The 27764-nt window shown below is 45.4% G+C and overlaps 1 protein-coding gene across 3 annotated transcripts in view; it reads left to right on the top strand.

Moving 5' to 3' along the window:
- KIAA0825 (KIAA0825 ortholog) overlaps positions 1–27764 on the top strand; it is a 2097552-nt gene that overhangs the window by 250421 nt on the left and 1819367 nt on the right. The gene's annotated exons all lie outside the window — the stretch shown is intronic.

The raw sequence follows: 27764 nt of genomic DNA, 5'->3' as shown, positions 1-27764 counted from the left end.
CTTGAGGTATGCCTTGGCTATTCCTCATATTGTGGGTTTACTTGCCTCCCAGAGAGTGCCAGACCACCTAATCATTCCCTCGTTGGTCTCAAAATAGGTGCGCAATTCCTCAGACATTTGATCCATAAGCATTTCATCTGCTAGGAACCAGGCATTCAAACACCATATGGGTTGTTTATTACGCACCGGGAGCCCAAGACGAAGCAGTAGGGGGAGTGGTCCGAGATACCACGGGTGAGCATGCTGGTTCCTGATGTAAAAGAGACATCCACGGCCAGGAGAAATATATAGCCAATGCGAGACATAGTTTTCCTAGATGCCAAGGTATGTGTATATGCTCCCGCAGATTCCACGACCTCCAGATATCACAGAGTCCCAGGGAGTCTGCCCAGGAGTTAAGCATCCTGGAGAGGTCTTGCGAGGAAGGCCAGAGATGTCCAAGTACGGATTGGAGATAGCGATAAATTCCGCCCCTCCCCCCCCCCCCAAGGAGTAACACCCCATATGGTAAAGTAGTGATCACTCCGGTCAGGTCTCAGAGGGTCTGCCAATGCAGATGAGGAGGTGTGTAGATGCTCAATATATTATATGGTTTCCCCTCTAGAGTCCTAGCCCCCACACATACCTACTCAGGTGATCATAGAAGACCTGAGTAACCACTAAGGGGAGATTTTTGTGAAGATGAATCGCTGCCCCCCTTTACCCTTCTGCTAAAACCGGAGTGGTAGATACGGTTGTAGCCAAACCTGCTCAGGAATAGGACGAGGGTGCCCAAGAGAAGTGTCTTTTGCAGGAGGGCAATGCCTGGTTGATGGCAGTGGAGAAACTTGAGGTCTGCAGTGCGCTTAATACGGTTTAATAGGCCATTTATGTTCCATGAGCTAAGGCTAAACTCCATGGAAGGGATGGCCTGAAGGAGCAAGGGAGTCCTCCACAGCTAGTACACTGGGGGACTCTAGGCATTTGCGGGAGAGAATAGAACAAAGTAAAACAAAATATAGAGATCATAACCCCTTCAATATTCCCCAACAACCCCCCACCCCACACTTCTACCTGTGAAGCATCTGTCGCCCAACACCTCTCAATAACAGTAACAAGAAACATGCCGGGGTATTCGAAGAGGATCTCCTCCTATGCAGGATCTATATGTGGAAGTCAAACTGTTGATAAGGAGCCCTGAGTTCAGGGCTAGTGTATGTCAATGATAGGATTTGACAGATTGAAAGGTCACAGAGGAGCTCCAAGAGGGTCATCCTCATCAGAGGCAGCAGTGTCGATGAGCTCTGGCACTACAGAAAATGTCGGGGAAGCGAGGGGTTTCTCAATCTCCATCTGGGACCAACCAGGATCAGTATTCGAGGATTTCAGGGAGCGTCCATGTTGCCCCTGCCTACCTTTGAATTTGGGGCAGTTTCCGGTCTGGGAATGGGTGACGGCCAGGCCTGCCAGCTTGGGTGCCGCTGTTTAGGGGCTCAAATCTCTGAAGGGCACGTTGTTCAGTTGTCTATTCCCAAGCTGCTTCTCGCATGCCGAAGAAGTGGGAGCGGGATCAATGAATAACATCACCTTAAGTTTCTGTTTGACAGCATCAAAAGACTTGCGAAGAGTTGTGTCAACATTTATGATGGTCTAGCTATAGTCCAAACCTTACGTTCATTAGGTTGAAGAGTTTCCATACTATTGTTATATTTGAGATTGTGTAGGGCATAGGCATAAGGAATTTTTAATAGGCCATCCCTGTGAGTCTAATATTACTGCACTGGGTTGTACAATCTCAGATTTTGTGTATGGTTGTGGCCATCAGCTAGCTTGGTGGAAGGGAGAGAGAGAAGTGGAGGGATCTATTGGAATTAAAATGTTTAGTACCATTCCATATCTGAGTGTCTTTCTGAGATGTAAAGAAGCAGTTAGATTGTACATATATTTGGGGCTGGCAGTGGTGGACTATATAAAGTCCTCCAAATTGTCCTGGAATGTGACAGAACTCCTCAGTTATTCCATGCCTGTTCATTTGATGATGTCTGTTTTTTTGGCTGTTCAGTGCAGGTGATGGACAACCCTCACAGCAGATATTTCCTCTGTGAATTTAAGAAATATAAGTTAAAATTTGCTACTGACCCCTGCCTATTATGGTTTTAGTATTATTGTTTGCCATAACTGTTATATATGCAAGTACATAACTATATGATGCCACAGCGAACCATTGGTTAGCCCTTCTTAGTTTACCTGCACATCGAAAGCAGTTTGCTTGTTGAGTTGCTTGGAGACTTGTACTGACTGGGAAAGCAGTGCCTCCTATGGATTTCCTGTGTAAGGTGGAATGTAGGTAAGTGGTTCAAGCCTGGAGTACAGTGTTTTGTTTGGTTTGTATTGCTTGAATTTAACTTGTTGGTTTTGCAGTCCTTTTCCTTGGGAGGCTCTGTGGACAATGCAGAGTGCCTTGTGCAATGACCTTCTAGCTATAGGTGGGCATTGGAGTGATAGAATGACTGGAGTCATGCGGTCTCTTGGGCGAAGGCAGAGGAGAAGCCCTGCAGAAGCATTTTGGATGAGCTGTATTTTGCTTATGAGGAATGTGGGTGTGCCAAGGTATAGGCTGATGGCATAGTCAAGTTTGGAGATTACAAGTGTGAAGATGGGTTGCAGCTTATGTTGGTGTGAAAGCTATGGGAAGATGCAAAGTAGCATTTTCATTGTGTAGAAGGCACTCATTGTGACATTGCTAGCATGCTGTATCAATGATAGGTCTGAATCCATGGTTACTCCTTGGTTTCTATCTTCTCTTCTCTTGATGTTGTTGGAGGGTCTAGAAGTTCCTTAGGCCATATGGCGTTAGGCTGGTACTTTTATCATTGTTCACAGGTCATAATCTCTGATGGTTATTCATCATACATGTGCTTATGGCACAACACCAGTTATCAAGTTGTGAATTGAAAAGGTCTTCGGGCTGCCCATTTTAAAGATGATTTAGGTGTTCTTCGCCTAGTTGTAACAGGTGAGGTTGCATGATTTAATCTGATTTGTTAAGGGGGTTAGGTAGGTCCTGAATAATAGAGGGGATATGATGACCCTTGAGGTCACACAGTGTTGTGTGCGGAGGTGATGTGAAAGGTGGTAGGTAAACTACACTTTGCCTGTCTGTGAAATAAGAAGTAATCCATTTTAGAGCATTTTCAAGGATGCCGAGATCGTGGAGTCTTTGAAGTAGCATGTGGCAGTGGACAGTGTGAAATGCAGCTTATAAATACAGACGCAACTAGGCCGTTGCTCTGTTTTTGTACACTGTAAGTTTTGGATCATCCCAGATGTATATGATGGCTTACCCTGTGCCTCTGCCTGAGTAAAAGCTGCTCTCTTCAACTTTTTCCTAAGAGCAGTCCATTTGATATGGGTCTGTAGTTTTCTGAATCAGATGGCTCAAATTATTTTTGGGAGTAAAGGTCCAATGTAGGAGATTTTCAGCGCACCTGGAAATGAGCTTAGTTCCAGGGGCTTGTTCAGTAGGCATCTTCATACAGCAATCCTCTGCCTTTGACTAGGGTGATGCTATACAGAGATGCCACATATATATTTCATACATGCAAATTGGAGCACACTTGTCCTCGCAGTGTTCTTTTTACCCATCAGCTACTGCAATTGCCTCTAGATCACCAGCCAAAGCAGTGTAAAAGATCCAAAGAGACCAAAACCATGCCACCCGTCTCATCCTCACATTTTGAAGAGCTGATTTAGCAAAGGGTCAGATTCAGTCCCCTTACTCTTTGCTTGTGTGTATCAAAAGAAGCACCTCTTGAAGAATGTCCAATACACCCAATTGGTGGTGCAATTGAGATTTATAATCAATCCATGTTTTTGAAATTTAACAACACTCCTATACCCTTGCTGTTGCCATTTAGTTCTTCATTTTCACTCTCATGCCTTATTTAAAAAAATGGCAAAAGTGACTATCTGATGTTTTTTTTTTTACTGCAATTGTTTGGACATTTGTTTTTGGGTGCTTTAATGTGATACTCCAAAAGGCAAATGCCCTTGTTAATCCTATGTGCAGACTTCCTTTTTACAGGATTTTCTTCATTATGGCCTGCTTCCCCTCCTCCATGGTTTGCAGTAAGCTTGCTGTTCTAGTCCACTGTTCATGAATAGCAGATAGAATGGGGATTCTCCAAATGTTATGAATAGAGAATTGGAATTTGCCTAGTTATTATGACGGTAAGTTCCAATTCTATTCAGGACACGGCGGCAAGGATTATGCTTATTACTCTCTTCGCTTTATTCTGAACAAAACACAGCAGCCAGAGAGATTTTATCGTAATCATGATAATAACAATATACAAAAAGCGACAACTCCCTACAACCAGGGAGGCATACTGTAACGTGGTCCATCATTTTTGTCCATAAACATATACAAAGTCCTCTGTTAACTTCCTCCCATCCTCTTTCTTCGCGCATGTCACGCCGTCACATCATTGGTCCTGTTTAGATCTGTCATTCCCTAAAAGAACCAAACAAGGAGGTCAGAAATTGGAAACAGACGACTGTATGTAACACCGCAGCAGAGTGTAAAAAAAAAATAATATTCAGATCAAGAAGCCCAAAGTCTTAACAAAGAATAATACAGAGAAAAAGATTACTTACAACCATACGGGCGGGTTCGCACCAACAGTGCCCCGGGCGGGATAATCCTCGCCTCCGTGTCCTTAATAGAATTGGAACTTACCGTCATAATAACTAGGCAAATTCCGATTCTATGTCGGGACCGGAGGCTTCGGATTATGCTAGTTCAAAGCTTACTTACCACTAACTGTGCCATATTTACTACTGGTTTAAAGTAAAACCTTTTGAAGGTAGAGTCCGAAGACCAGTCCGCCGCACGCATTAAATCTTTCAGACGAGCTCCCAGTGCAAATGCCTTCGAGGCCATAGCACCTCTGGTAGAATGGGCACCAAACTGTTTCGTGTCAATACCAGCCTCTTGCATAACCCATCGCACCCACCTCGCTATGGTGGGAGAAGAGACTGCTTTGTGTGGCTTCTTGAGGGCAGTCAAGAGTTGTCGCTCGCCCGGAGGGCGGAGTTCCTGCGTTAAATCCTCGTAAGCTTTCAGGCAGTCCACCACACATAACTTTGGCACGTCCCGAAAAGCCGGGTACGAAATTGCTCTTGTATGAGACTTAGTCCTGCGACCTATTGTAAACACAACCCCGTCCGGGGAAAAAGTCCGTGCCGAGATGTCCAAGGCAAGAACATCTGAAACTCTCCTGCAGGAGACCAAGCATAAAAGCATCGCCAGCTTGGAAGATAATTTTTTCAAAGATAGGTATCTATTAGGTTGCCAAGAAAGAAACAAATTCAAAACCCTGTTGACATCCCAAAGGACGGAATAACGAGGTTCCGGGGGTAACGATAATCTTATGCCCCGTAGAAGTCTGCAGACCATAGGATGTTCCCCAATTGGTGCGCCGTCCAAAGGAACGTGACCGGCTGAAACCGCGGACCTGATAGCATTAATGGAGCGATATGCTAGACCTTCCGTCGCCAGGCCGTCGAAGAAATTCAAGAGGGGAACGATTCCTGCGACCACGGGATCCAGATCCCGTCGAAGACACCAACAAACCCATCGTGACCACACGGATCGGTAACGCTTTGTGGTACTGTCTGCCCAAGCCTTTGACAGGAGGGTCTCAGCCTGTTCCGAAAGTCCCGGCAACGACCACCGTCGCCTGAAAGTCGCCATACCATGAGTCGGAGTGTCCCCTGTGTGACTAGATGATGAGGCTCCCCGTCTGGGTTCCGAAGAAGTTGAGGATACAGGGGGAGTAGGAATGGAGAATCCCAGGAAAGTTCCAGAAGAACCGGAAACCACACTTGAGATCTCCAAAGGGGAGCTACCAGGGTCACCTCCGCACACTGCTGACGGATCTGGGCAGTCGTTCTCGTTATCATTGAAAACGGGGGAAACGCATAACCGTGTTCCACCCTCCAATCCTGAAGGAAGGCATCCGTGGCCACAGCCATCGGATCCGGCCTCCAACTGAAAAACTTGTCCAAATGTGAGGCAAAGAGATCCACCGAAAACGGACCCCACAGAGTGTTCAACCATCGGAATACCAGAGGGTCCAGCCTCCATAGGCTGGAATCGTAAAGGTGTCTGGAGTGCCAGTCCGCTATCTGATTGTGTTGACCCGGGAGATACTCCGCCGTCACCGATATGTGGTGATCCAAACAGAACTCCCAAAAGTCTTTCGCCAGGTTCGCCAACGTCTGAGAACGGAGCCCCCCCGATCGATTGACATAGCGGACTGCGGAGATATTGTCCATTTTCAAAAGGACGCAAGATTGCACCCTGTCCTTGGTCCAACAGTGTACCGCGAAAGAACCCGCTAGCAATTCTAAGCAGTTGATATGAAAAACCTGCTCGTCTGCTGACCAAACACCTCTGGTGTTAAAATCTCCACACCGGGCGCCCCAACCCAGTCTGCTGGCGTCGGACTCGATAATCAAATCCGGAACGGAGCCAAAGATCGCGCGGCCGTTCCAAGCCTCCATATGGGTGAGCCACCAAGCGATTTCCTCCTTGGCCTCTGCGGAGAGTGGGACCACATGATCGTATGACCGACCCCTCTGGAGATGGTAGGCCTTGAGACGCTGCAAGGCCCGATAATGCAAAGGGACCTGGAAAATTCGCATGGATCGAGGCAGACAGAAGGCCCACAATTCTGGCCAAATGACGTAGGGAGATAGTTGGTTTGAATACTGTTCGGCGGAGATCGTGGCGAATCTTCGCCATCTTCCGAGACGGAAGACTCAGAGTCGCTCGAACGGAATCCACTACAAAACCTAGAAAGGTGATTGACTGCGAAGGCTGAAGGATGGACTTCGCCGTGTTGATAACGAACCCCAGATCCTGTAAAAGAGATACGGTTTGTTGGAGCTGAAGCAACAGGGTTTGAGGAGACTGGGCCATTTGGAGAATATCGTCTAAGTAGACGATCATGCGAATACCCCGTGCTCGGAGAAACTCCACTGCAGGGTGCAGCACCTTGGTGAAGCACCACGGCACCGAGGAAAGTCCGAATGGAAGGGACGTGAACTCGTACACCAGACCCCCCAAGAAAACTGCATGAACCGTCGGTGGGGCGGATGAATGGGAATTACCAGGTAGGCGTCCTTCAGATCCAGACGCGCCATCCAATCGGATGGCCGCAGCAAATCGCGCAGCAGATGTATCCCCTCCATCTTGAAATGGCGATACACTAACCAAAGGTTGAATTCTTTGAGATTGATGACGGGCCGTCGACCCCCATCGGCTTTGTCCACCAGGAATATATTTCTGAGAAAACCGTGCAGATGCAGAGTTGAGCGGCAAATGGCTCCTTTGCGCAACAACTCGGAGACCTCTTCGCCGATCAACTGTGCGTCCCGCGGGCTGAAATGAAGCGGGCGAGGCCGCGTCTCCTGACGAGGGTTGTCTAGAAAATCTACATGAAAACCTCGAACAGTCTGAAAGACCCATGCATCGGACGTCAACGCCGCCCAAGCCTCTTGGAAGCATGCTAGCCACCCCCCTATAAGAATCCGATCTGAGGGAAGGACACTTACCGCTTGAATTTCCGCCTCCAGAGTTGGACTTGGAACCTCCTCGGCCTCTAAAACGTTGTCCTCGCGTTGGATAAAAGTTGGTGTAGTTTGCGGTCGAATTATATTGGCCGCGGCCAGAGCCTTGTCCCCTTGAAGGGTTTTGCTGGAACCCTCGGCCAGCCGAGCGGCCCCTACCTCGACTGGCCCCGTGGAAAACCCGCTGGGTAACCAGTCTCTTTATGCTAGACTGGGCCTTGCCCAACGATGTAAAGGTAGATACAAACTTCCCCAGTTCCTTAACAAAGGGTTCGCCGAAAAGGCCTCCTTGGGCCACGGCCCCAGCCTCTGAAGAAGCCAGATCCCCAAGCTTGGGATCTAATTTGATCAACAATGAGCGTCGACGCTCAGTTGATAGAGCGCAATTCGCGTTTCCCATAAAAATGATGGCTCGCTGGGCCCAATTAGACAAGACCCCAGGGGAAATTGTGGAACCTGTCACCTTAGCCTCCTCCGCCATGTCCAAGATTTTAGCCAATGGACCGACGGCATCAAAGAGTTTGTCCTGACAGGACTGCCAGGATCTATCAATGCCCTTCCGGGGATCTTTGACATATTTCGCTAGAAAGGTGGCCATTTTGGAATCTAACTCCGGCGTAACCGCGATCTTATCCGGCAAAGAGGGTCTCGGACACTCTGCCCTCAAGCAACTCTGCGCCTCCTTCTCCAGAGGTTTGCGGAGACGGTTTGCCAGGAAACGAACAACCTTATCCCCCGGGACCCAAGCTGAGGACCGAGGCTGCATAATGTCATCGGGATTTAGCATGTCCGCATCCTCCTCCAACGCCGCCGAAGAGGCTGTCGGAGTTGGACGCCAAGGACGGAATGACCCCCCTTCACCATCGGTATCCCCCTGGGTATCATTGTCCGTCGCCGGGGATGGGGGATCTGGGATATCTTGGGCCGGAGCCTCCGATGGAGTGACGGGAACAGACGGGGTCGCCTTCGCCAAAAATGCCGACTTAAGGCTCGCAAAGGCATCTACATCTACACCCTCTGAACGCTGTTTTTTGTGGGGTGGGGTGGTACCCTCCTGACCCTCTCCAGGGGTCGGCACAATGCCCTCACGCGCCGCCGCCAACCTATTACACTCCTGCACTATTCTGTCAGAGAGGCGTTGTTCCATAGGCGCCACTACCTCATTAACCACCCGGTAAATGGAGTCATCCACTGCATCAAAGAAATCATCATTAAACGATAGGTACTCCTGCACCTCCTCCTCATAATACTCAGATTGGCCAGCTATTGCAGTAAAGGTAAGTACTCACAGGGATACACAACTACCACCCAAGGTCCCTGGTAAGAATAGAAGAATACACCTCAAACACGCAGGTCAAATTTTAGCGCAGGCCGGAGGCTGCAAGGGTTAGGGTAGCCCAGAGGGATACAAAATAGGGGTGCACCACAACCCACAATGCGCACACACCCTCAGGGAGAACCTGACCGGGTATCTACCTCCCCAGCGCGTTGGAAAAAAGAATATGTGCCCAGCAATACATGAAACACCCGCGCAATGCGTGGGAATCGGCAAGGTGAATACAGCGCTGTTGTCAGCGCATCAACCGCGGTTACAATGCCGCACTACGGACCCCCACCGGGGCGTTCAAAGCTCTGGGGAATACAATCCGCAATGCGGACGTCATGGTGAGGTAGCAGGGGCAAGGCTCAATGACCGTTACTCTTGCGGCGCGCTCCTCATCTGAAGAGCCACGCCGCGAGAGCAACGAGACGTACGAGTCCCCCTAGCGGCTGTGAATGACGCCGCACTAGCAGGGAAGCCGGCCGCGTAAGGAGCGAGACGCGTTCCCGCGGCCGGCACGGTGAGCTGAAAAGCAAACAGCAATATAAAACCCCACAGCGCTAACAAATAAGCTAAGCGCACAATCGTTATTCATCAAAATATATACCAAGTTATGAGAGAAAAACAAAAGGGTACTCATCTGGCTGAAGCAGCGAAGAAAGAGGATAGGAGGAAGTTAACAGAGGACTTTGTATATGTTTATGGACACAAATGATGGACTACGTTACAGTATGCCTCCCTGGTTGTCGGGAGTTGTAGTTTTTTGTATATTGTTAATATCATGATTACGATAAAATCTCTCTGGCTGTGGTTTTTTGTTCAGAATAAAGCCAAGAGAGTAATAAGCATAATCCGAAGCCTCCGGTCCTGACATAGAATCAGGATTTGATTAAAGACACAGAGGCTTACATTATGCATTCGTCTTTTAATTGCCACTTCTGCAGCACCTTGAAAGAAGAACTAGAACACTGTAGTCCATAAATAACCCCCTCTTAGAACACTTTTAAATGCGGTTAAACTCTTCTACTTTGTCCCCTTAGTCTCCTCTCCTCTGTGAAACTGAAACTACCCAGCTCCACTTCTTCACCATTCTATATCATTGTGCAACTAAGAATAGTAAACAGGTTATCAGCACATACCAATCACTATGTATGTATTATCTGAAAACTTAAAATATGTTAACTTTAATCATTATCTTGCACATACATAATCTTTACCCTCCACTTCCTTCCCCTTTTCTTTTTTTGTTTCCCAAGCAAGGGAAGTGGTGGGTAGGATAATGTTAGCCTCTGGGTCTTTAATGAAATCTTGATTCTCCATTCATTACATTTGGAGAATTGCTATTAAATTTTAAGACTTGAGGCTACCATTATGCATGTTGAAAGCCCTTCAGCACCACATTTGCCATATGCTATAGTGGTCTAAAGTAATGCTTTGCAATAGTACTCATATTTGAACAATCAGCTGCTTTCAGAATTTCTTCCAATCTTCCAACAGACAAAAATGCTTTCCTCACCACAGCACCTCTTAATGAATGAGCTTTAAATATTTTCACATCTATTCCTGCTTGTTCCATAACCCTTTTAATCCATCTGGCAGTAGCAGCATTACTCACCGCACCATATGGTTTAACATAAGATATCAATAATTGATTCTCTCCATCTCTTCTGTACTCCATCACTCTGTTTGCAGAGCCATGCTGCCGAAATTTACGCAGGTACTGCATTCTCGTCAAAATTGTTAAAAAGCTTTGATACAAGGGAAAAATTGAATTGTCAATTAGAACCGGATAAAATTAAGGGTCCGCTCTCTTGTTATAAGTGTAGATCCGAGTTCACCTTCACAGATACATGTCCTAAAATCAAGGGTTGGAAAGTTTTAACACCCAGCAACTCTCAACTGAAAGGGGGACTAATTAATGCACGATCACTCTGTAAACCCTCCCATGACATCAGAGAATTGATTACAGAGCTACAGCTTGACTTCCTCTTTGTCACTGAAACCTGGTTAAAGGAATGGTGTAATCCAGACATTGCGGTAGCACTCCCCCCCCCCCCCCCCCGATTATACGATTTGCAGGAAAGACAGAGAAGAAACCAGAGGAGGGGGACTGGCCATCATTTTTCGGGATTCATTACAGTGTACAAACTTTGATCTTAATTCATTGAAGGGAGCAGAAAGCCTCGTCTTCTCCTTCACAATCAATGCCTCCTTCTCTTTCACAAGAGCCCTAACTTACCGTCCACCTCGCCCAAGGACTACTTTCCTAGAATCATTAGGAGACCCCCTAAGCCACTTTCTGGTCAGGTACTCAAATTTCACCCTCCTAGGGGATCTTAATCTCCACCTAGAATGCAGAAATGAGCCTGGAGTGGACAACTTTCTTGAGATAATAGAATCCCTTGGAATGCACCAATCAGTCAACACTCCGACGCACCAGGCGGGTCACACATTGGATGGAGTCTGCTCCAACTCCACCTCTCTAGCGGTTGACACCCCCATCCCTCAGATATGATCAGAGCACACATTTATACCCCTTAGCATTAAGATGCCAATCTTCAAACACCCTGCTAAGCAAATACCCTCCCCTCACCCAAGGCGCAAGTGGGCTCAATTAGTTACCAACCCAAAGCTACCCATTATTGCTCATGCTTGCGCCCCTGTCCTAAATGGCAAAACTCCGGAAGACTCACAACTGTTCCATAATTGGATGACTTTAATAAGCAATGAGTTCGCCCCACTGGAACGATCTAACTAGAAAGTTAAAGCCAAAACCCACCAAGCCCCTTGGTATACGCCCGCCTTAGCTCAACTACATCTCCTATGTAATCAACTGTAGCACAAGTGGAGAAGAGCCTATGATCCAGCAGACAAAAAAACGTTTAAAATAAATAGGAGACCATACCACACACCCAGTAAATTAGCTAAAAAATGGTACTACTCGAACAAAATACTTGAGGCACACCAAGATCAGAAAAACATCTTTTCAATTATGAAGTCCTTTACCGACCCCAAAACACTTGAGTAGAGAATCCCCCCATCACAAACTCTATGTGACCAAATCTCAATCTTTTTCAAGGAAAAAATCCTGAATATTCAAAAAGACTTCACCACAATCCCTGTGCAAAACTTGGACTTTGACTTAGAGCCCGACTCCACCAGCATCAGTCCCTCACTCCAAGTTTTTAAAACAGTCTTGCTCGAGCAGACACATGGAGCAATCGCTGCCTGTAAATCAGGCTCTCCCCTTGATGCTTGCCCTCCCATGATTCTTCACCAAATCATAAACATTGTTATCCTGGTGATTAACCAGATAGTCATAGTCAATTCCTTGTTAACTACAGGCACAGTCCCAGATGAATGGAAACTGGCCATAGTGAAACCACTGGAAAAAAGCAAAATATAGACTCATCTAATCTCTCAAATCTTCGACCAATATCACTGTTACCTATATTGGGCAAAATCACAGAAAGACTAGTTAACAGAGAACTGTCTAACTTTCTTGAAACCGCTAGGATCCTTCACCCGTGGCAGCCAGATTTCCTTCCTAAGCATTCAAGAAAATATCAGACACATTAAAATCTATGGCTGACAAAGGCAGGAAGGCAGTCTTGATTTTACTCGACCTGTCTGCCGCATTTGATACCATCTCACATGGCATTCTCCTTGCACGGCTAAAGTCTAGCGGCATCTTTAACACTGTATTGGCTTGGATTAGATCCTTTCTTACCAATCGTAGGCAAGCAGTGGCCCTTGCAACGTTCCTCTCTGCTGAACGTCCCATCACATCAGGAGTACCGTAGGGCTCTTCTCTCAGCCCTCTGTTATTCAATATATGGCCCCCTTGTTGGAAACCGGGCAACCGGGTTAGCAGTCACCAGGTTCCCAGCACAGTGGTAGCTTGGCTCGAGCGGTTGGGGGTCAGGCACCGTGTTAAGCGTACGTCACACCCTCACAATAACCATGCGTTCATCCGTTCCAAAAACGACACTACACCGTAAAAATTATGAAAGAAAGTAGTTTGTCTTTATCCTATTTTCTCTTAGTTGCAGGGTTCATAAAATAAATACAGTACCATAAGATTCTCCTTTACAAGGGCAGGTCAAATAAATAATACCACAGTGGGGTTTCAATAAATAGGATCAGGTCATAAATAAGCAAGGAATAAATAGGGGTGCAATAAATACAAATGGCCAATAAATACTGTCAGACAATAAATACAATGCAGGAATAAATACAGTCAGACAATAAATACAGTCAATAAATAAAGCACCTTCAATAACTTAAATAACACAATTAATGACAATTACAGTTCACATCACTTTCCTGAGGTAGTTTGGTTTTACTATGCCCAAGTACAGCTTGTGGTCATTTGGATGACATGGGGGGTGTCCCACCTAGATTGGTCAAGGCCGGGCCTGAACTGAGGTAGAATAAGGGTAACCTAGGGATCTGGCTCTCCCAAAATACACAACCCCTCACAGAGGTCACTGCACCAGTCTCAGTTCACCCCTGGCACTCCCAGGCTGGTTCTAACACCCCTCTAGCCCCTAGAATGGTCTTTTAGGGCTCCACGGGGCCTCAGATGCCCTTTCTACCACTTACTGCCCTTTTCACGATGATCGGCTCTGCTCGGCGCCGGGTCGACGTCGTGAGGCGGCTCCGGCTCGATGTCGCGAGGCGGCTCCGGCTCGATGTCGCTGGGCGGCTCCGGTTCGGTGTCGCTGGGCGGCATCGGATCGATGTCGCTGGGCAGTTCCGGATCAATGTCGCTGGGCGGCCTCGGCTCGATGTCGCTGGGCTGTTCCGGTTCGATGTCGCTGGGCGGCCTCGGCTCGATGTCGCTGGGCTGCTCCGGCTCGATGTCGCCTTCCGGCATCGCAGGTTCACGGTCTCCCCGCTTCCGGGTGTCTCCGGAGTGCGACCTCCACTCCCGACCTCCGGCGCGCTTCACCTCAGATTCCGGCGTCTCCGGAGTGCGATCTCCACTCCCGAACTCCGGCGCGCTTCACCTCGATCTCCGGCGTCTCCGGAGTGCGATCTCCACTCCCGACCTACGGCGCGCTTCACCTCGACCTCAGGTGACTCCTTACTCGACCTCCGGTGCCTCTCCACGACCTCCGTCGGCGCCCTCTCTCGACCTCTGACGGCTCCGGGTACGACGTCTGCTTTCTGTCAGCGTCGCTTCTCCACCTCAGGCCTCAGGTCTCCAGGCTTCTCGACGTCAGGACTCCAGGAGGACACCGCTAAACAGGTCAGGAGCTTGCTGGTCTTCTTCTTTAAGGCCTCTTCACAATATTTAGGTCCTTAAGATGGTTTTTCTGGTCTTGGTCCCACACATGGCTCTAGGCTGGGCTTGGTCAGTAGGGACTAGCATCAAGGGTGGGTTTCTGGACCCCACTCCAAGCACTGGTTTCCACCCCTGCTGCCTTACTCCGACCACCTTCTGAACTGGTCCTCTCTCCTCTCTAGTCAGATGCCAACTGCCACTCTGAGATGGCCTCCCAACATTCTAAACTGCCTCTCACTGTCACAGGGTTCCAGAATGTTCTGGAAACCTCCAGTGGGTTCTGGTGATGTCACAGGTGACAATGGGTGGCCACCATTTTGTGTCTCAGGCCCTCAGACAGAAGTTCCAGGGGTAGGGAAAATGGCTCCCTGACCCTGCATCAACACTAAAAAGTCTGGTGGTTCCCAAAAAGGAAAAAGTATAATAGGGTTTGAGGCAAAGGTGGGATAAAATAAATAATGATGAGGAGGGACCACCCAAAGGGCTGACAGGTCTAACACCCCTCATCTCTTTGATATCCTCTTTTGATATTGAAGTAACGTCCTACACGGATGACACACAATTGATTCTATCCCTGGACAAAGATTCCACTAAGGCAGAACTCAATTTTAAACCATGCCTAACAGAGGTCATCCAGTGGATGAAGCTCAACTATCTTAGGTACAATACAGATAAAACTGAGATCCTCCTGATAGGAAAAGACAACCCCTTCCAGCTAAGTTTGTGGTGGCCGGAAGATGCAACAGCATGCCCAAACACTGTTGAAGTAGCAAAAAACCTGGGAGTGCAATTCAACACCTCACTTTGCTTCCGACCAAATGCCTTGACGTGGCAGAGACTTGTTTTAACATAATCAAGACACTAAAAAAATTCTTCGACTTCATTCCTCTCTCTGCGAGGAGACAGTTGTAGTGGCACTTGTCCTTTCATGTCTAGACTATTGCAATAGCCTATTAGCAGAAGCAAATAAACAAACACTATAAAGACTACAAGTGGTACAACACGCGGTGGCTCGCCTAGTTCTAAAATTACCACGTAGATCCTCCGCCTTAGCAGCTCTTAAAACCCTCCATAGGCTACCGCTACATAAGAGAATCCTATTCAAGATACTCTTAATCACCTTCAGCGCATCCTTAAATGTAGGCCCTACATATCTCTCACCTAGATTCACCCCCTACACTACGGTCAGGACTCTTAGGTCCTCGTCGGCAAACTTCCTCAAACCCCCATGCTTTGGGTATAAAACCAAGAGAGGAAAAACTGTAGCCGCACTAGGAATCAAAGTTTAGAATCTCATGCCAACATACCTAAGGCTGATCAAAACAGAAACACAGTTGAAGAAGGCTCTGAAGACCTGGATCTTTCGATCTTCAGACAAACTCTGTCTATCCCTCATTTAGGGTCCCCCCTGTCCACCTTGACTTTCTTCCGCACAGCGCCAGAATGCTCCTTCTGGAGTGACAGCCCGCGCTTTATTAATACCTACTCAATATCAAGATGAATAATCAAACATTCGACTACACATAACTTCTTACAGTCAGGGAAACTTTGATAAAAGACTGACTCAGACATTGTCTTTGTTTTCAAATTTAAAAATACACCCCATTTGGACCAAAAATGTTGTTACTTACCTCCAATGCTTTTACATCTGATACCCTTCTACAAGATATCAAACAAAGTAAAGTTACTAACTTCGCTGAACGTTTCTTCAAATCTAAATGTTTATTCACTGGCCAAGACTCAAATAAAAATAGTGCCATATTCCAGTCCCATAAAACATCATACCTTGCTCTAGGAGGTCTTCTCAACCTCATATTCTTTAAAACTCTACATATGATAGTATTTCTTCCCACTGATCTTTCATCCACTTGAACATGTCCAGCTGAAATCACTGACCTACAATTCATTGTTCTATAACTCAAACCTTTTTAAAAAAATTCTACCAGAAAATTACCTATCTCTACAATAGGAGCCTCTACGGGATTCAAACTCATTTCCATGCACAACAAATCCATATTCTCTTATATTTTATATGTTGTTCCTGGTGCCCAAGACTCCTTGAGCAGTTTGACAGCCCCGTTTGAAAGTCCCTTGATACATTCAGATCTCCTGACACTTTCCATACAAAAAGGTTCAACACCTTGCTCTGTACTAAAGGGTGCTCTTCTCTTTCTCCATTTCTTAGTAAACCCTTTGCCGCTGGAATCATGAAAGGAATTGCCTGTGCCAATGCCATCACTGCTAAAAACCACACTTGAGACACCCAGAACAGAGTCACCAACACTAACTGACATCTCTCAGTTCTCAAAGGCATAGGCTCGCATCCCCATCCAGGTCTGCTGAAATGCATCTGCTGCAGATGCTTCTGTACCTGGTATCCAATTCTGTATTTGGAATGTCAATCTGCTTGCAAAAAGGTCCACTTCCATATGCCCCCAAATTTCCCGTCTTCTGAAATACTACTTGTTTAGCTTATATTCTGTGAATTCCAATCTGCTACCATGTTCAACTGTCCTGGTAAGTACTCTACCTTTACCTGTGGTTAAAAAATACCAAAGTTATTTCGCTAATTCTGACAAACTACGGGATGTGCTCCCTCCTATTTGATTTTATATAGGCTACATCTGACATATTGTTCATCTTTATCAACACTGACATTAACAATCTCCTTCAAGCTTCTCACGGCATATAATCCTGCTGTTAATCCAAACAATGTATGTGCTTTATCCTCTCCTTTTCTGTCCACATTCCACCTGTCTGTTGCTCTCCTATCCATGCCCCCAGTCTCTCAAGCTGGCATCAGTTTCCAAAACAAAGTCCGGGACACATTTAAAAATGGCCCGACCTTTCCATGCAATATTGTGTAACCACTTCTTTCGCCTCTTGATTCAGCACCATTGATTCACCATACCACTGACCTTTTCTCAAAGCATCTCTTGTCATTCTCTTCAATGCACGATAACGCAGAGGACCTGGGAAAATGTCCTGGATTGAAGATAACAATCCTACCATCTGAGCTGAATCCTTTAAAGTCATAATGTCCTTCTTCAAAACAAGTAATATTTTTACCTCATCATTTTCCTCTCTGGTAGTTGTAGCACCACCTCCATTGTATCTATCTGAAATCTTAAACATGCCATCTTTTGTGAAGGTAATGATATTGACTTCTCCTTGTTTACCAAAAATCCCAATTTCCCCGAAAGGACCTTCACTAATATCAATTCTGTCCCCAATTCTTCCAAATCTTGAGACATTACCAATATGTCATCTACGTATATTATTAACCAGACACCTCTCTCTCTCAAATAATCAATCACTGCTCATATCACCTTTGCGAAGCACCATGCTGCAGATGACAATCCAAAAGGTAGGCACTGAAACTGAAACAATTGTTTTCTCCATCTGAACTGCAAGAACCTCTGACTTTCCTTCTTCATAGAAATTGTGAAATATGCATCCTTCAGGTCTAACTACACTAACTAATTATTTTTCAATAGCATGTCTCTCAAATAAATGCATTTCTTCCATCTTCAAATGTCTGTACACTTAGTATTTGTTTAATTTCCTGAGATTTAGTACTAGCCTCCATCCTTTGTAATTTTTCTCTACTATTAAGAGAGTGCTCACATAATTCCTGTCACTTTCTTTTATTTGCCTTATTGCACCATTCTGTATAATGGATTATAGATCTCTGAATCTACTACTGATTTTTGCTCTCCTGTGAAACTTTATTCCCTTTGTTCCTTTTATCTGTTGTGGTTGTTCCACAAACTCTATTCCGTAACTTTGTGTGATTTTTAGTACCCATCAATCTTGTGTTATCTTTTCTCATTCTGTCACATAGCGTTTTAATCGACACCCTGCTTTTCCTTGGGAAAAAACACAAATAGTCTTTGTACTCACCTTGTGATCCTGTATAATTATGGCCCCGTCCATGTGCAAATCTTCCTCTTCCCGTCCTTCCTGCTCTTCCTCTACTTGGGTAGAAATTTCAAGAGGCTTGGTAACACCTTCCATACCCTCTGTACTGAAAATTATATTGGGACATTTGAACTCCTCAGCCAGTTGAAAGTCCCCTTTTACTGGCCCTTCCAGAAACACCTTCTCAGAAAACCTTCCTCATGTTTAGTTGTGCCTTATCTAAAGCAGTGAATGTAAAAACCTACCTCCTGAACTCTTAACCAATCCTTCACTAAAAAGTAATCCCTTAGCATTTTCGTTTGGTTCTTTCTCAGCCATATCCCCCAGTTAAAACTTAATTAAAATGGCTTTCCCTATTTCAGCCATCAAGCCTGCATTTGCATTCCCTAATAATATTATGGCTCTCTGACTCCATCCACGCACTAACTCTGGTTCTACAGTTGACTCATTGACATGAACTTGCTCCGTCATGTCTAGGATCCTTGCCAAAGGACCTAAAACATCCAGTACCTTGTCTTGACACTGCTTTAAGGATATTTACAGACCTTTGTGTGGGACTCTTCCCAGTCTGAATACAAAACTAACCATTTCTGGGTCTAAATTTGGAGTGCAACAAACATTTTCATCAATTATAGACCTTGAGCACTCCGCTCTCAAAGCCCATCTCACTTCCTTATCTAATGGTTTCCTTACACACTGTTCAATTAACCTGTTCACATGATTTATTGGCCACCAGGAGAAAACATCTCCTCTCCTAAAGGATTTCTTATAACCTCTTTTGAAGTTGCACCCACAATATTTTCAACTTCAGCACAGAAATCATCATCCTGCTGCATATCAAAAACATATTCATCCTATTCCTTAATTTCATCACACAATGATTCATGTCCCAACTCTATCTCATAGAATTCATCATCCTGCGTGTCGCTTTAGACACTTGGCTGCCTAATCTCGCTGTTTTCTCACTCTGTGTCTGACTCGCGCTGCCCCGGTGACGCTGTGCCCATATCAGACGTGAGTGCGTGACTAGCCCTTCACCTTGAGCCATTCAACCTGTGCTACTCAAAAGCAACAGCTTCATGCCGAGGCCTGGTAACTTCCCCTAACTGTCGATGTTGAGAGGTAACTAAAATAAAGAAAAATACTCTTCTTGGCAAGTAATACACAGCTCTTTACTGTCTCAGCAGGAAATGCATCTATTTCCACACAGGTAAACAACCAGTCTCAATGTGCTGCTTCACAGGCAGCCACTTGTATAGCAACATATAGCCACATGTACAGTGCTTATTACAAAAGGTCAAATAATAAGTAGATAGCAGTTAAATATTGTTTTACAGACAACATCTTGTCACTTGTGTCCCTAACCTCTTAACCTATTTTCTACACATTCTTTATTGTTGTTCCAACAATGCTTAACAGACCATGTATTTACTTCTTTTGAATACATGTCTATTTGCGTGTGTTTTACCTTTCTGCTCCCAAGACTTCTCATCAGATTCTGTGTACTTTTGGCTAATTCAATCTCCTGCTCCTATTCTTCAGTCATATTTCCAATTTACTAGGACAACAGAATACGTGCCTGTGCTGAGACCATAAATTCATTCAAGCTTACAAACATGGGTTTTCCTTTAACTAAGACCTTGCAGGTCATGCGGTCTATTTCCAAGTGAACCCTTCACCTCTCTTACATCAGCATGAGATTTGGACCTGCACTGCTCTTTCACTACGTATAATTTTATAGCACTTTTTACTGGTGTCTGCTGTAGTGTAATTTCTTCATGTTTCATTTCCTCTCAAACATTCCCCCGTCTAGTTGATATTCCAAATACTGGCTCTAAACCTGGGTCTAAACTTAACGCTAAGTGATATGTATTGCTCTGATCATCTACTACTCGTGTCGGTGTCCTAACTGGATACTCCCTCCTGCCTTTGTACTGATCCCCTTACAGCATGCTAAAATTAATTGAATACCGAAATATATCAATAATAAGGCCACAATAGTTGGCAACAAGGCTCACAACAGTCCTGAAATCCAGCATGGTAGTAAAGAAAACCACCCAGTAAGCCAGTTACCTGGGACACAACCTTGATCCACCATTTTCTTCTGTAGATTATGCATAGTTTGTATAGCCTAGTACAAAGTTCCATTGTCCGCATCATTTCTGGGTCATAAGTAAAGCAAGAGTCCCAATCTTTGCACATACCCCTCCTTTCCTAGCCGTCATAAGGTCAACGCAACGGCAATGCACTCTACGCCGGAATAAACAAAAATCTCTCCCGCAATCTACAGAACATCCAAAACGCTGCCACAAGACTGGTCCTCAACCTGCCAAAACACTGCCACATCTCCCAGCACCTGCGCACACTCCACTGGCTTCCCATCGAGAGAAGAGTCACCTTCAAGATGCTCACCCACGCACACAAGGCCCTCCACGACACCGGACCAACCTACCTTAACAGCCGACTCAATTTCCACGCACACCAAAGGACCCTACAATCAACCCAGCTCTCCTACGCCGTGGTCCCACCCACCAGAAAAACCAGATCGGGAGGCCGCTCCTTCTCCTTCCTCGCGGCCAAGGCCTGGAACGCCCTTCCGCTCCACCTCAGACAGACTACATCACTTCCCATCTTCGTAAGAGACCTCAAGACCTGGCTCTTCGACAGACCCCCTCCCTGATGGACCGGAACCCATACCCTCCCACCCCCAGCGCCTTGAGACCCTTACGGGTGAGTAGTTGCGCTCAACAAACGATTGATTGATTGAAGTACCTAACGATGGTTGCTGGGTGCGATGAGATTATTCTCATGGCAGCCAGCTCTTCTTTTTTGGCAATAAATCCATCTTTCGTAGTATTATAGTCTTGAGGAGCACCCATCGAGTTATCTGTAGCCATCAAGCAGTTGCCTTTGCCTGAACAAATGGCAGCATATTTCCAGAGAGCAACTATGCCTCATTAAACAACTGGTACTCTTAGGGAACATCATTCCATGTGGTAGTGCCATAATACTCTGCAGTTTTTCTCCTTCGGTGATGATGTAGTAAAATTGTGGGACTGCGCTTGGGGTGTTCATGAAGTGTTGTCAGATTAACTCCAGGAGTTACTAAAACAGGGGCATGCAAAGTGACCTATGTGCAGAGGCCTCCCCTGGTCAGTGGCAACTTAGTGTACAGTAGTTCTTCATACTACCAGTAATAGTCCATGAGGCTGGAGGTGCCCCTCTGCATGTCAGCGATATCTATTGTGGCACTGCAGTTGATATTCCTGCCTACATCAACTGACATTACTCTTATGACTGTCTGAGGACTTATTGTACGATCTAGACGTGTAACTCGCAACTTTATCAACCTTATACAAGCACACTTTTCTTTTTACTGCATCCTGACTAATATCAGTACCATTCCAAAAAGGCATGACCCTACAGGAAAATTTAGATTTTTCACAGCCTGGTGGGCAGAAAATCTGGATTTTATTAAAGACACGGAGGCCAAGATTATGCAAATCTCCTTTATTGCCGGCTCACAGCATCAACAATTGAAGAATATAGAACTTTGACAACATTCCAGTAGGCTATAAGATCCCCCCAAGCATAGTATTCTTCCTTTTTTGTATCGCGAACAAAATGATAACTTTTGTTTCCAACCGATGAAGAAAGTGGTTATTTACCCTGAAAGAAAAAAAAAAAAATCAATACATAATTTCCTCATCTCCATTAAGGAGGGTCATATTTTGGAGGCATAATCCTAGCCTCCGTGTCTTTAATAAAATCCAGATTTTCTGCCCACCAGGCTGTGAAAAATCTAAATTTTATGGCATGACACGGAGGCTAACATTATGCAAGTTCAAAATGCATCTAATACATTGTCAATTGCACTTGTGACGGGTCTAAAGTAGCAAGTTTTGAACATACTTTCATTTGATCAGTCTGCAGCCCTAAGGATGTCCGGTAAACCTCCTCCCAGGAAAAAGGCTTTTGAGGCTGAAGCACCCCTGAGGGAATGGGCTCCAAAGATAGAGGTATCTACACCTGCTTCTTTCATCACCTCTTTCACCCATCTCGCTAAGGTGGGAGATGAAACTGCTTTGTGGGGTGTTCTATGAGATAGTAGTACTTGTTCTGTGTTCCCTCTCAGGTTTGCAGTTCTCCTCTCATATTCCATTAGGAATTTCACTACACATAGTCTTTCATTTTGTGAAAAGAAAGGGTGAAAAATGGAGCTTGACATTGTCTTTGTTTGTCTTTTAAGGTAGAAACAAACCCCTTCAGGTTGGGAGGCCCTGTGGTGATGTCTAGTGCTCTCACATATGAGGTCCTTCTGAATGATACTAGGCAAAGTAAAGCAGTTAGTTTATAAGTGATGCATTTTAGAGATAACCCAACATTCTCTCCCCAACTTAATAAGACCTGTAGGACATCTCTAACATCCAATAAGGCGGCATATTTTGTAGAAGGTGGGTTAAGTATCCGCATGCTTCGCATGATTTGTTTAGTCAGTAAACGTTGTCCTACGGATATTCCATCCAAGAGGTCGTGACCTGCTGCAAGTGCTGATCTGTAAACAGTAACAGTCCTATAAGACAGTCCTGAGGTGAATAGTTCTGATAGGTAGTTGATTATATTAACTAAATCAGTTGTAACTGGATTGTAATCCCGCTGAAAACACCAGCGAACCCATTTTTCCCAAGCCAGTCTATATGCTTTCCTTGTGCCAGGTGCCCATGACAGCGTCTGTCGAAAGGCCTGGGATATGCCATTGTCGCCTGAAATCCTCTGTGCCATTAGTGGTAGAAAGCCCTGCTCTACAAGAGGATGCGGTTCTCCTTCTGGGTCTGTGAGTATTTCTTTGAAGTTTGAGTTAGGATTGGGAAATCTATGCTAATTTTTAGGAGGATTGGGAACCATGCCTGTGACCTCCAGAGGGAAGTTATCACTACCAAGTTCTCTTTTGTCCTGCGTGCATGGAGGAGGAGTCTTGGTAACATGGCAAAAGGTCGAAAGGCGTAGGGTGCTAGCCCTTTCCAATTCTGAAGGAAGGCATCCACTCCCTTCTTTGGGGGTCCGGTCTCCAGCTGAAAAAATTTGGTAATTGTGTGCCTGCAAACAGATCCACCCCGAAGGGGCCCCATATAATTTGGATCTTGAGGTAGATTCTCCTGTTCAGTCTCCAGTTGCTAGAGTCTTTGAAATTTCGGGAGAACCAGTCCGCAACATCGTTTAAACCTGGAATGTGTTGCGCCACTACAGATTTGCCCTGGCTTAAGCAGTATCTCCAAAATTTCTTGGGCAGGTCTGTTAGTCCATTGTAGTTGGGGCCTCCTATCTTGTTCCCATATCTGACTGCTGCGTAGCATCACAGACCACTTCATTGTATTCTTGGTGAAACATTGAATCGCAAAAGACCCCACTAGTAATTCGAAACAGTTAATGTGAAGTTCCTTCTCCTGATCTGTCCAGCATCCTCCTGTTGAGGAGTCGCCGCACCTCGCACCCCATCCTGCTAAGCTCGCATCTTATTCTATCACCATCTCTGGTTCTTCCGCAGAAATTGCCCTTCCATTCCATGCTTCTGCGTTCTTTAACCACCATATCAGTTTCCTCTTGGGGGGTGTCTAAACACACTGTTTGAGAGTAGGATTGGTTGTTCTCAGGGCTCGTGCTTTGAGTCTTTGTAGTGCTCTGTAGTATAGTAGACTTGGGTAGATAGCTTGGATTGTTGAGGATAGTAGACCTAGGATCCTTACTAGGGCCCTTAAGGGAAATACCTTCCTTGTTGACATTTTTATCAATTCCTTGCGTAGTTTTCTTAGTTTTTTCCCTGGTAATTTTAATTCTGCCTGTATGGTGTTTAGCATAAGTTCCATGAATTGCATTTCTTGGCATGGTATTACACATGGTTTTTTCTTGTTTATGACAAAGCCAAGGTGTTCTAAAATGTTAATGGTGAGTTCTGTGTGACGTGAAACCATCTCCCTTGTTTGGGCCATAATTAGAATGTCCTCTAGATATAGGATAAGTCTTACTCCTCTTGCTCTTAGCCAACCTGCCGTAGTACCTTAGTAAAGCACCGTGGGGCTGAGGAGAGGCCGAAGGGGAGGATGCAGAACTACCACAGTCTGCCCTTCCAGGTGACTTGGAGGTATTTTTGATGGGGTGTCAAATTGGTATAGTTAAGTATGCGTCTTTTAGGTCTAGGCGGGTTAGCCAATCCCCTTTCCGTAGAATATCTCTTAGGAGGTGTATCCCTTCCATTTTGAAGTGATGGTAGGTCACCCATTCGTTGAGTTCTTTTAGACTTATTACTGGTCTCATACCTTTGTCCTTCTTTTCCACTAAAAAGATGTTGCTGATGAAACCTAGTTCTGTCCCTTCTCGAATTGCCCCTTTGGTCAGTAAGTTCTCTGCCTCTTGAGAAACTAGGGCTAAGTATTTCTGAGAGAAGACAATTTCCGATGGAGCCTTCCTTTGTATTGGTATCCCCGTAAATTCTATCTTGACCGTCTCTAAAACCCATGGGTCTTGACTCACCAGGTTCCAATTCCCAGAAAATTGGGCTAGTCTGCCTCCAACCTTTATAGGGGTATCTAAAGGGTCTTTCATAAGTCATACCTGCTGCAAAGCCTCTCCCATGGAACCTCTGCTTCTGGGGGTAGAATGTTGGAGCAAAGTTGGGGTTTGAAAAATCTTACTCCGTGTCCCACTTAGGGTCTTGAGAAGCTTTCGCCACGGCTAGGGAACCGACCCTGTGTTCTCCCGGCCCTGCCTAAAACTCTATCATGGAAAAAAAATTGAATATCTTTCTGCGACTTCTGGATGGAGCTGAATGCTCCCACTTATTTAGCCATCTCCTTAATGAAGTCGTCCACGAAGAGTAGGCCTTGGCAGGTAGTTCCTCCTTCTTTGGTGGCTAGTTCCACTAGCTTGGGGTCAATTTTGAGAAGAATGCTTTTTCTGCTCTCGACGGAAAATGCTGTGTTAGTGTTTCCTGGAAGGCAGATCGCTCTTTGTGCCCATTGGCGCAATTCTTTGGGGTCTATGACTGAATCCTCCAAGTAGGTTGTTTCGGCCATTTCTAACATTTTGGTTAATGGGCCAGTGATATCTAGTAGGTGGTCTTGGCAGTACTTTCATCCTTTGTCTAGACCCTTCCTTGGGTCTTCGCCCCCTTTGGCAATGAATGCCACTACCTTGGCATCTAGGTCTGGTGTTGACGCAACTTTATCTGGTAGATAAGGGCGTGGACATTCAGATCTCAGGCGGAATCTAATCTCTTTGGGTATTTCTTTTCTTAGCCAAAATGATAGGTATTCTCCAATATGTTGAGAAGGGGTCCACTCTGGGGATAGGGGATGTTTGCTAAGGATAACATATGTTCCCCAAATGGGCCCATGGATGCCCATTTTAGACCCAGAGGCCTTGGATGCCTGGTCACTTGTATTCATATTTCTTGCCTCTATTTGTTTGACATTGGTGTCGAAGTCAGAGGAGTACAAGAAGTTTATTTTGTCCTCTAGTTCATCCTCGCTGTCAATGTTAATAGGCAATTCTGGGCCTTCTTCTTGCCCACCTGTGGTGCCAGAGGCACCTTCCATGTCACCGCCAGAACTTGAAGTTAAAATGACTTCTCTAGTGAGGGAATGTTCTTTCCCAAGGTAATAAAATGGTTGCCGGGTTAGGGTTAATGTTAATAGCCATTTGTAAGGGTCTTTCCTCCAACATTGTTGTCCTTTGTTAGTTTTGTTGCCTCTTAGGCTGTTTCCCTTGATCCTCCCTTTCGCTTAAAAAAATAAAAAAGAATTATGCTTTATTAATTGCTCCGGCAGCCACTGCGGAGGTCGAAGGCTGCCGGAGTTCAAGAAATGAAGATTACTCCTCACCGGCAAGGTAGGTCGCGGGGTGGGGGGGATAGAATCAGTGTTTGGGATTCGTCTCTTGCAAACCCGTTTAATCAGTGCCGGCTCCTGAGGGTGGAACACGCGTTAACGGGCTGCGCTGTTATGTCAGCACAGTGCAGCTCCATTTCCTGGGCTCCCGGCTTGCCATTGTTATGGCGTTGCCATGGGTGCCGATGCGCCTCGTTTAGCTCTCATTTGTAAGGACACCGATGCCCGTTGCAAGGAGCGTGTGGAGGTCAGTGTCCGGATTGGAAATGATTTTACTATGTGTTACAGGGTAAATCTCGACCTTAAAGAAGGGGGTTTTACAATGTGTCGGGTGCGGAGGGAAGAGACCTCCGGTCCGACGAGGTAATAAAAAACGCGATGACAGTATCAACCAACCAACATTCACTAAATAGCTAATACAGTTAATATCAATCCTTTTTAATTAACAAGTTAGTAACATAGGGTGAATAAATAATCTAGGGAGAAGGGTGGGGTAGTTAATCATAATAGTTAGAGATATAAGGGTTATCAGGCATAGAAGATGTACTTATCTTGTGAGCACCAGCAACAAAGAAAGAAGAATACTATGCGTAGGGGGGTCTTATAGCCTACTGGATTGTTGTCAAAGTTCTTTATTCTTCAGTTGTTGCTGATGTGCGCTGGCAATAAAGGAGATTTGCATAATGTTAGCCTCCTGAATCATGGGCATAAACTGATCCAGTCACTCTAAATCCTGGCCTACGAACACAATCTGGGGGTAAACGATTTACTAAATAACTATTACACTCAGTGGGCAGGCATGTTACCCCAAAAACCCTAAACCTAAGACCATTTGTATCCATTGTGCAGTGTTAGGACAACTGTTTTCTTTATTATTGGTGTCTCATCCTCAATGTCCTGTCTATCTGTAAGGATATATCAAACTTCTGCTAGAGTCATATTTTGTGGCATTGACTAAAAACTGTACAACCCTGGCATGTCTTGGCTGCATTTGGGTCTTAATCCTACACAGGTAAAGATGCAAAAGACATAGAACTGTTCTTGGGAGTATTTCAGTTGAATGTAGTCTGTTATTGGGAGTACTTTAGTTGAATGTAGCCTATCTGATCATGTGGCATGAGGAATTAAAGAGCAAACGAAAAATGATTAATTGGTACTTTCTGAAACTGTATCTGACATGTGCTGATACCACATATCTAATATTCTGGTATGGATATTATGGGACGCATTTGCATGAGTAGAGAGTTCTTTTTGCAGGTGTGTGATTTTAGAGCGAAAAATATACATTACTATAAAAGAACATAAATAAAAGTGATAGTATTATGAGATAAAAAAGGAAAAATAAAACGAGAATACATACCTTTCAGTTCACTGGTTCAAAAAATTGTGCATAGGCAAAGGAGGAGGTGGGTACTTCTACGATCACAATCTTCTTTCCCCTTATTGTTCCATGTTCATAGCTGGTGATTTTGGACGCGATGCTGGGTTTAGTCGAATGCCCGATAGCTGAATCCAAGGCTTCCTGCTATCTACCTTGTGGGCAGTGGGGGTGACTATCGTCACTGTGGAAGGACCATTGAACCTTAGCTCCGTCCATTTCAGAGCACAATTTCTGACAAAAACTGTATCGCCTATGTGCATAACTCGGAGGTCGACCCCAGAGGTGGTGCGCTTTTCTTTTACCTTGGTTATGTAACGCCCTGAACGTCTCAGGATCGTTTAACAGACACGACAA

The sequence above is a fragment of the Triturus cristatus genome, chromosome 2_1 (assembly GCF_964204655.1).
Source record: "Triturus cristatus chromosome 2_1, aTriCri1.1, whole genome shotgun sequence".
Lineage (NCBI taxonomy): Eukaryota > Metazoa > Chordata > Amphibia > Caudata > Salamandridae > Triturus > Triturus cristatus.
This window is presented reverse-complemented; position numbering and strand designations above follow the sequence as displayed.